The sequence below is a fragment of the Thalassophryne amazonica genome, chromosome 17 (assembly GCF_902500255.1).
Source record: "Thalassophryne amazonica chromosome 17, fThaAma1.1, whole genome shotgun sequence".
Classification (NCBI taxonomy): Eukaryota; Metazoa; Chordata; class Actinopteri; order Batrachoidiformes; family Batrachoididae; genus Thalassophryne; species Thalassophryne amazonica.
Window position 1 is genome coordinate 58,147,083 of NC_047119.1, and position 10,195 is coordinate 58,157,277.

Here is a 10,195-nt window from a genome sequence, read left to right on the forward strand (position 1 = left end):
TTCAACAACCAGCTGCCATTATAATATGGTGTGCGATAAGAAACTGCTGTGATTAGCACAAGATACAGAGGGCCTGTTGTGTGGGAAGCTGAAGAGAAGGTACTGCTGGCCCACCACCACAAGATGGCGCCCTGCTTGAAGTGCGGGCTTCAAGCACGAGAGGGCGTCGGAGCGACCAGGAGTGACAGCTGTCACTCATCATCTGTACCAGCTGTCACTCATCCACTACTCATCACCACCACCATAAAGGCCGGACTGCAACTCCACCTCCCCGCCGAGAAATCAACTACCAATCAGGTAATTTTCTCTGCTGACTTAAACTTTGAGTATTAGTCTGATCTCTTTTTGCAGCTGTTTTCCTGTGGTGTGCCTTATCTGCGGAGTTGGCGTTTGGTGTGGACTGCGACGGATTCGCCTCACACCCCACTCAGATAAGTGGTTAACTCAGGAGCTGCACGAGTGTGTGATTAGAGGTGGAGGTTCTCCCTCCTTTACTGAATACAGACTGTGGGATTACTGAGAGTGCGACCTCACACTCATCTGGACTGTCTCTGTTCTCTGCCAGCAGTACCGGGTCTGACTGCTGAAGACAGCGGCCACCTGGGGCGCAGGGCTTGGCGGCTCCGGTGTTCTTCAGCTCCGTTGGCGGTGGAAGCTGTGTGGATTCGGCTTTTCTCTTGCCAGGCGTCTTCTATCGTCGAGCCTGCCCACACGTCACCTGGTGTAGGATTGACAGTCACTGTATTGTTATTGTCTGTACATCGTTGTGTGATTCACAACATTAAATTGTTACTTTTTGGCTTATCCATTGTCCGTTCATTAACGCCCCCTGTTGTGGGTCTGTGACACGACACTTTCACAACAGGATTTCTCGGCCAGCGTCATGGATCCCGAGGGGCGTCAACCATCGCTTGAACAGCCAATGGAAGAGCGAGGTGCACAGGCGCCAGCAGGAGGCGTGTTGGGTGAGCTGCATCACATCTTAACCGCCTTTACCGCTCGGTTGGATTTAATTACCGAGCAGAGCAGTGTTCTCAATCGTAGGATGGAGGCTCTCACCGCCCAGGTGGAAGCGCGTGCTCAGGGCGCTGCTGCAGCACCTCCTCCTGCTGACCGTGTGCCAGAAACAGACATTCCGCTGGTCGTTCAACGAACCCCCCCACCTTCCCCTGAAGCATACATAAGTCCTCCGGAGCCGTACGGAGGCTGTGTGGAGACGTGCGCGGACTTCTTGATGCAGTGCTCGCTCGTCTTTTCACAGCGTCCCGTCATGTACGCAGCAGACGCCATCCGGGTGGCTTATATGATCAATTTGCTTGGAGGAGAGGCACGTGCCTGGGCTACGGCGCTTTGGGAGCAGAATTCACGGCTCCTAACGGTTTATACTGAGTTTGTGAGGGAGTTCCGACAGGTGTTCGACCATCCTCATAGAGGCGAGACCGCTTCAAGTGTGCTGCTGTCGATACGGCAGGGGCGTCGGAGCGCAGGGAAGTATGCAGTCGACTTCCGCATCGCGGCAGCGCGAGCCGGCTGGAATGCTGTTGCGCTCCGCGCCGCCTTTGTAAATGGACTGTCTCTGGTCCTTAAGGAGCACCTGGTGGCGAAGGACGAGCCGCGGGATGTAGATGGGCTTATCGACCTGGTTATACTGTTAGACAACCGATTAACGGAACACCGACGGGAACGAGATGAGGTGCGTGGCCAGGCACAAGCCGTCCCTCTTCCTCCCGGGTCCGAAAGGAAGCCGACTTCCCCACGCTCCACTGCCAGGGCTCTCCACGTGACAACAGCTCCCCCTGCTGACGTTGCTATGGAAACGAGCAGGGCCAAAAAACGATCAGTTCAGAGACAAAGGAGGCTGATCCGTGGAGAGTGTTTTCTCTGCAGCTCTACCGAGCACATACAGAGAGAATGCCCCAAACGGTCAAAGCAACAGCACTCGTCCTTAGAGACTGGGCTAAGGGTGGGTCACAACACCCACGTGGGGAAACCCCAACGATCTGCACGAATCCCAGTCACGATCCTGAGTGGGGATCTAACCCTTCACGCCCCAGCACTGGTGGACACGGGGTCAGAGGGGAATCTGCTGGATAGCAGATGGGCAAAGGAGGTTGGGCTCCCTCTAGTGGCCTTACCGTCACCATTGTCGGTGCGGGCGCTAGATGGCACCCTTCTTCCACTAATCACACACCAGACACAGCCAGTGACATTGGTGGTGTCTGGGAATCACAGGGAGGAGATTGTGTTTTATGTAACACCTTCTACCTCCCGAGTGATTTTGGGTTTTCCATCGGTGTTAAAACACAATCCCCGGATTGATTGGCTGTCTGGGGTTGTGGTTCAGTGGAGCGAAACCTGCCACCGGGAGTGTTTAGGATCCTCGGTTCCACCCGGTGTGACTGCTAAAGAGGAGGTTTCAGTCCCCCCCAATCTGCCGGCGGTGCCGGCCGAGTACCACGACCTTGCTGATGTCTTCAGCAAGGATCTGGCACTCACACTGCCCCTGCACCGTCCGTACGATTGTGCCATTGATTTGATACCGGGCGCTGAGTACCCGTCCAGCAGGCTGTACAACCTCTCACGTCCAGAACGCGAATCAGTGGAGACCTACATCCGGGACTCGTTAGCTGCCGGGTTGATCCGGAACTCCACCTCCCCGATGGGTGCTGGTTTCTTTTTTGTGGGCAAGAAGGACAGCGGACTCCGTCCATGCATTGATTACAGAGGGCTGAACGAGATCACGGTTCGCAACCGATACCCGTTACCTCTGTTGGTTTAAGTGTTCACACCCCTGCATGGAACCCAAATTTTCACGAAATTGGATCTTAGGAATGCTTATCACCTGGTTCGGATCCGGGAGGGAGACGAGTGGAAGACGGCATTTAACACCCCGTTAGGTCACTTTGAGTACCTGGTCATGCCGTTCGGCCTCACCAATGCGCCCGCGACGTTCCAAGCATTGGTTAATGACGTCTTGCGGGACTTCCTGCATCGGTTTGTCTTCGTATATCTAGACGATATACTCATCTTTTCTCCGGATCCTGAGACCCATGTCAAGCATGTACGTCAGGTCCTACAGCGGTTGTTGGAGAACCGGCTGTTTGTGAAGGGCAAGAAGTGTGAGTTCCACTGCACTTCTTTGTCCTTCTTGGGGTTCATCATCTCCTCCAACTCCGTCGCCCCTGATCCGGCCAAGGTTGCGGCGGTGAGAGATTGGCCCCAACCAACGAACCGTAGGAAACTACAACAGTTCCTCGGTTTTGCAAATTTCTACCGGAGGTTCATCAAGGGCTACAGTCAGGTAGTTAGCCCCCTGACAGCCCTGACCTCCACAAAAGTCCCCTTCACCTGGTCGGATCGGTGCAAAGCCGCGTTTAAGGAGTTAAAACGCCGGTTCTCGATTGCACCGGTTCTGGTGCAGCCCGATCCCAAGCACCAGTTTGTTGTTGAAGTGGATGCCTCTGACTCAGGGATAGGAGCCGTGCTGTCCCAGAGCGAGGAGTCCGACAAGGTTCTCCATCCATGTGCCTACTTTTCCCGCAGGTTGACCCCGGCTGAACGGAACTATGACGTCGGCAATCGGGAACTTCTTGCGGTGAAGGAGGCTCTTGAGGAGTGGAGACACCTGTTGGAGGGAGCATCGGTACCATTTACGGTTTTCACGGACCATCGGAACCTGGAGTACATCCAGACCGCGAAGCGTCTGAACCCCAGGCAAGCCCGCTGGTCGCTGTTCTTCGGGCGTTTTGACTTCCGGATCACCTACCGCCCCGGGACAAAGAACCAACGATCTGACGCCCTGTCCCGGGTGCACGAAGAGGAGGTCAAGACCGAGCTGTCAGACCCCCCTGCAACCATCATCCCCGAGTCCACTGTCGTGGCCGCCCTTACCTGGGACGTGGAGAAGACCGTCCGGGAGGCCCTGATACGGAGCCCGGACCCGGGGACAGGTCCGAAGAACAAACTGTACGTCCCACCAGAGGCCAGGGCTGTGGTCCTTGACTTCTGTCACGGTTCCAAGCTCTCCTGTCACCCGGGGGTGCGAAGGACCGTGGCAGTGGTCCGGCAGCGCTTCTGGTGGGCGTCTATGGAAGCCGACGTCCGGGAGTATGTCCAGGCCTGCACCACCTGTGCCAGGGGCAAAGCCGACCACCACAAGGCCCAAGGCCTCCTCCAGCCTCTGCCTGTGCCTCGTCGCCCCTGGTCTCATATCGGCCTGGACTTTGTCACGGGCCTCCCGCCGTCCCAGGGAAACACCACCATCTTAACGATAGTGGACCGGTTCTCCAAGGCGGCCCACTTCGTGGCCCTCCCGAAGCTCCCGACGGCCCAGGAGACTGCAGACCTCCTGGTCCACCACGTCGTGCGTCTGCATGGGATTCCAGCAGACATTGTCTCAGATCGTGGTCCTCAGTTCTCCTCCCAGGTCTGGCGGAGTTTCTGCAGGGAACTGGGGGCCATCGTCAGTCTCTCGTCTGGGTACCACCCCCAGACTAACGGGCAGGCAGAGCGGACTAACCAGGAACTGGAGCAGGCCCTCCGCTGCGTGACCTCCGCGCACCCAACGGCCTGGAGTGAACATCTGGCCTGGATCGAGTACGCTCATAACAGCCAAGTCTCGTCTGCCACCGGCCTCTCCCCGTTTGAAGTGTGTTTGGGGTACCAGCCCCCATTGTTCCCGCTGGTGGAGGGAGAGGTCGGGGTGCCCTCGGTCCAGGCCCATCTGAGAAGGTGCCGTCGGGTGTGGCGTACCGCCCGCTCTGCCCTGCTCAAAGCCCAGACGAGGGCCAAGAACCATGCAGACCGCCGGCGTGCCCCGGCCCCTGCGTATCAGCCTGGGCAGGAGGTTTCGCTTCCCACAAAGGACATTCCCCTGCAAGTGGAATCCCAGAAGTTGAAGGACAGATACATTGGACCTTTCCCCATACTCAAGATCCTCAGTCCAGCCGCAGTGAAGCTGAAGCTGCCAGCTTCACTGCGGATCCACCCGGTTTTCCATGTGTCACGCATCAAACCTCACCACGTTTCACCCCTCTGTACCCCCGGACCGGCGCCGCCTCCTGCCCGGATCATTGACGGGGAGCCGGCTTGGACCGTGCGCCGGCTCCTGGATGTCCGTCGGAAGGGCCGGGGGTTCCAGTATTTGGTGGACTGGGAGGGGTATGGACCCGAAGAACGCTCCTGGGTGAAGAGGAGCTTCATCCTGGACCTGGCCCTCCTGGCCGACTTCTATCGGCGGCACCCGGACAAGCCTGGTCGGGCGCCAGGAGGCGCCCGTTGAGGGGGGGTCCTGTTGTGTGGGCCGCTGAAGATGAGGTACTGCTGGCCCACCACCACAAGATGGCGCCCTGCTTGAAGTGCGGGCTTCAAGCACGAGAGGGCGTCGGAGTGACCAGGAGTGACAGCTGTCACTCATCATCCGTACCAGCTGTCACTCATCCATAAAGGCCGGACTGCAACTCCACCTCCCCGCCGAGAAATCAACTACCAATCAGGTAATTTTCTCTGCTGACTTAAACTTTGAGTATTAGTCTGATCTCTTTTTGCAGCCGTTTTCCTGTGGTGTGCCTTATCTGTGGAGTTGGCGTTTGGTGTGGACTGCGACGGATTCGCCTCACACCCCACTCAGATAAGTGGTTAACTCAGGAGCTGCACGAGTGTCTGATTGGAGGTGGAGGTTCTCCCTCATTTACTGAATACAGACTGTGGGATTACTGAGTGTGCCACCTCACACTCATCTGGACTGTCTCTGTTCTCTGCCAGCAGTACCGGGTCTGACTGCTGAAGACAGCGGCCACCTGGGGCGCAGGGCTTGGCGGCTCCGGTGTTCTTCAGCTCCGTTGGCGGTGGAAGCTGTGTGGATCCGGCTTTTCTCTTGCCAGGCGTCTTCTATCGTCGAGCCTGCCCACACGTCACCTGGTGTATGATTGACAGTCACTGTATTGTTATTGTCTGTACATCGTTGTGTGATTCACAACATTAAATTGTTACTTTTTGGCTTATCCATTGTCCGTTCATTAACGCCCCCTGTTGTGGGTCCGTGACACGACACTTTCACAACAGGGTTATCATGGTGTTGAAGCTGTACAGGAGATGGTTCGTGAAGCAAAGTGGCCAAAAAATACCTAGCTGTATTATTATTTTATATATAAAATACAGAATTCTATTTGTACGCAGCTCACCTGTATTAGAGTTGAGGTTTGGCTTTAAATAAAGTATAAAATTTGGTATGTATGATGACTTCAACTTGTGATGGGTTTTTCTTCAGGTCTTTGCTTGATTTAGTGATGGGGTTCACACTCCCTTTCTTTCTCCTGTGATAAGCAATAAATACGCATCTCCATTTCACAAAAATAAGGGGAGCCTGCAGTAGCAACCAACACTGTGTATAGAGGAGCAATCACTGATTCCTCTTGTTTTTTCTTCAGTTTTTCAGCTGAGCTAGAAAATGGGAAAGGTTGGGCTGCTGTATCAACATGGGGACTGCTCAAGCGGAAACACTCAAGCTTGCATTTTGACCCGAATGCAGAAGACATTTTTCATACTTCCTTGATTGGTGGCTTTAGGCTGGCTCCAAAAGAGAACAAATTCTCATAGAAGTCCATGATAAAATGTCCTACTCTAGAGCAGAAATAAACATGTTTACAGCCTGGTACAAAAAAATGGTTATGATCTTTATAGATAGTTTCTTCCTTCATGACAACTCTATGGGGTTGGGGGGAATTTTTTCCTAAGTTCATAGTTTAATACATTTTAACAAAATTATGTATAATTGAGGGCGTGGTTGTTTTGAGCAACAGTGACTGTGCCCATTAGGTTTGCCAACCATCTCTTGAAAAAAAGGAATTGCCCCATAGATAGAAACACAAGTCAGGGGTCAGAATACATATTTTAACCTACTTGCACTGGTGCTAGTAACAAAAAAAATTACTTGCACCAAAAAAAAGTTACTTGCACAACCAAACGTCAGTCTTATATCAACCTTAAAACTCCTCTGATGTTTCAGACTCTTCCTCTCTGGGTAGAGTTTGCCGCTGCTGCTGCTCTCCCCTCAGTTTTTTTTCACGTGCGCACGTGAACAAATCGTTCCGTGAAGATTATTTTATTTCTTAACTACACAGATGTATAATAAACAAATGGTGACTGGTTTATAACACAGTTATGACAGCGTTTCAGGGGAGAGAGAGAGAGCGAGGAACTACGAAGCCCTGGAAGTGTCATCACAAAATGTTTTGCATGTGGAGAGAATGTGCGCACGATATAAAACGTGCGCACCTTTTATTATATTGTGCGCACATTTTAAGCATCGTAAAACAAGGGCACGATCTACTTAAACGTGGCCATAATTTGTAAAATGTGCACTCAGTATTGTCTTGACACATTAATGCTGACTGTTAGTCAACAAACCAGGAGACATTGTAATACATTTCCCCATTAGAAATGGATCTGGTCAGGGTGTATTAGCATGGTTTGGGTGCACAAGGACATACAGGGAACTCCAGCTGCCCAGCATGACATCATCTGGAGTTTAAGCACATTAAAAAGGATGCTGAGGTTGAAGCGTCGCAAGGATGACAATTTAGGTCATATTATGTTCATTTTGAACAAAAGGAAAATGTGCGCACGTTTTATTAATTCGAGGGCTCATTTAAAGGAAAACGTGTGCACGTTTTATTAATTCGAGGGCATGATTAAGGAAAACGTGCGCACAAATTATCATGGCCAGAAAAAAAATATCACTTTAAGTGACGTGGGTTCCATAAAGGAACCGCAGCGACAACCCACTTTTTTTTCACATGCGCGCTGTGAACTAATTGTGGAAGATAATTTTATTAACTACACAGATGTATAATAAAACAAATGTTGACTGTGTTATAACACAATGATGACAGAGTTTGGGGGGGGGGGGGGGGGGGGGGGGAACCGCAGCCCAGACAGTTTTTTTTTTTTTTCTCATTTCTTTGTTTACATGTGCGCGCACAAAGACAACAAATGGAGCACAGCAACTCGCTCCGTGTGTCTGAGTCATAAAAACGCAACGCAGGGGAGACGAAGACAACACACTGGAAATTGTTTTTTTTTCCTTATTTATTCCTTTATTGGTTCATTTTACTGGTGCTTATAGTTGATAACAACTTGGATAAAGTTACTTGCCACCAGTGCAAGTGCAGTATAAATTACGTGCACCGCTCGAATAATACGTGCACAACTAGCACATGCACGTACTATTTCGAGCCCTGCAAGTACACATCAAATAGTTTAAAATTGTTTCATACACAAAAAAAATGCAACAACAACATAAAAAATAAAACAATCTCACGACATTTGGAGGACTGAAGGCAATCAGGTTGGCCAGCCTTGCCAGTGAAGTGTCCCTTGTTTATTTTTCAAGGAGTTGGTAACTGTAGTCTCCCACTGAAATGGAGCCACTTGCTTTTGCCTGTTTGAAGTATTTTATTAGAAATTCCTGGAATAATATGGCTTGTTGTGCAGTGAAACGTCCTAACGGATCATCTAAGACATCTCTGTTGTAATATGGACGCTGAGTGAAACTCTTGTCTTATTTAATGTTGTGTGCTAATGATGTTAGCACTTTTAGCAGCTGTATGTAGGCCCACTTAATGCACGATTAATGAAGAAATATATCGCTGGTCATTTGTACTGTCCACACCAAAGTAAACTGTTATGAAAACTAGGGATGTGAATCCTACAACAACTCATGATTCAATTTGATTCCGATTCTTGGGGTGACGATTCGATTCAGAATCAATTTTCGATTCAAAGAGCACTGAGAAATGGTTATATTACTTAAAAAATGTTTATGTTTAAGAAAATGCAGCTTTACAAGGTTAATCAAGTGATTGTAGATGTAAATGTACTTATCTGCTTTGCTCATTCGGAGTTGGCTGGCAGTTTAGCAAAGCGCTGCTCAGTAATCGGCAGATACGCTGCTCCCCTCTTTTAGCTCCGGGTGATAGCGTAGCATGTGGGCTTGCGGATTTAAAGTGTTTCCGAAGTACTTGACTTTCATTTTGCAGATTTTGCACATTGCATAAGTCATGTCAAGCTCTAATAAAATCCAAATACGCCCAAACATTTGCCTTCAACAAGACGGTGCTGGCTGAATTAGCACTTCGTCCGCCATGCTAAGCTGCAGCCACTGAACTCTGCAGCTTGAGTGTTTGAAGCACGCCGGACCCCCCCCGCGGGTACGCTGTAGTACAGAAGCCGTTGCCTGACAAACAGTACACGCAGCCAGTAAGCAAGAAAATGTTTTAAAAAATGCTTTTTAAAAATCGATTCTTGGAAATTTGGGATCAATTCAGAATCGTAATAAATAAGAATCGCGATTCGGATGTGAATCGATTTTTTTTTTTTCCCGACACCCCTAGTGAGAACCACTGCACAGTTCACAAAAACATGATTTAATAAACACCCAAACCAAGGTTAGCCTGTTAGCTGTGGTTTAGATTCAGAGAGAGGGGCATGTTAGGCTTTTTTCGTCACACAAAGAACCACCCACATGCCGGCCTTTTATGCAACACCCAGAAAAGGGGGTCATTTCGGCTGTTCTGGGTCTCTATAGAAAACCAATGGATGACGTCACGCAGACTCTGTCCAGTATATATTCAGTCTATGGGACTTCCATGAGGGGATGCACTCCCATGTACATTTGAAGGCCTAATTATAAGCTCATGAAACACATTGAGTTGTTATTGCAGGTATTTTACTGTAATGAATAGATGGTTATGATGTCAGTTTCTGCTAATGAACAACCCTAAACTCTGCACACTGTAGCTTTAAAACAACACACGGACAATGAGATGCAACTAGATGATTTTAAGAATTAATATTTTTCACAACCCTTATGACATCTACACACAGAGTCAGAGGTCATATGACAACTAATTTGAGTCTTGTCGAATTATAGTTATCATCACCTTTTAATCTAGGCATGCATTCCAAATTAATGCTCTGCTGCATGTGATGACAAACCCCCTGACAGACCTACAGTCTGTGCATGTTGGTCACATGGAAAATGCAGAGTTGTGACTGTGGAACGTGGATGGTGTTTGGTTTTTTCAGTTGTGCATTAGGTAGACAGATCCAGTGTCACTGTCATGAACAGGCTTCATCTCAGCACCCTGTAGTATAGGTGATCCTTCCTTTGGCCTCAAAGCAGTCACGCCATGGG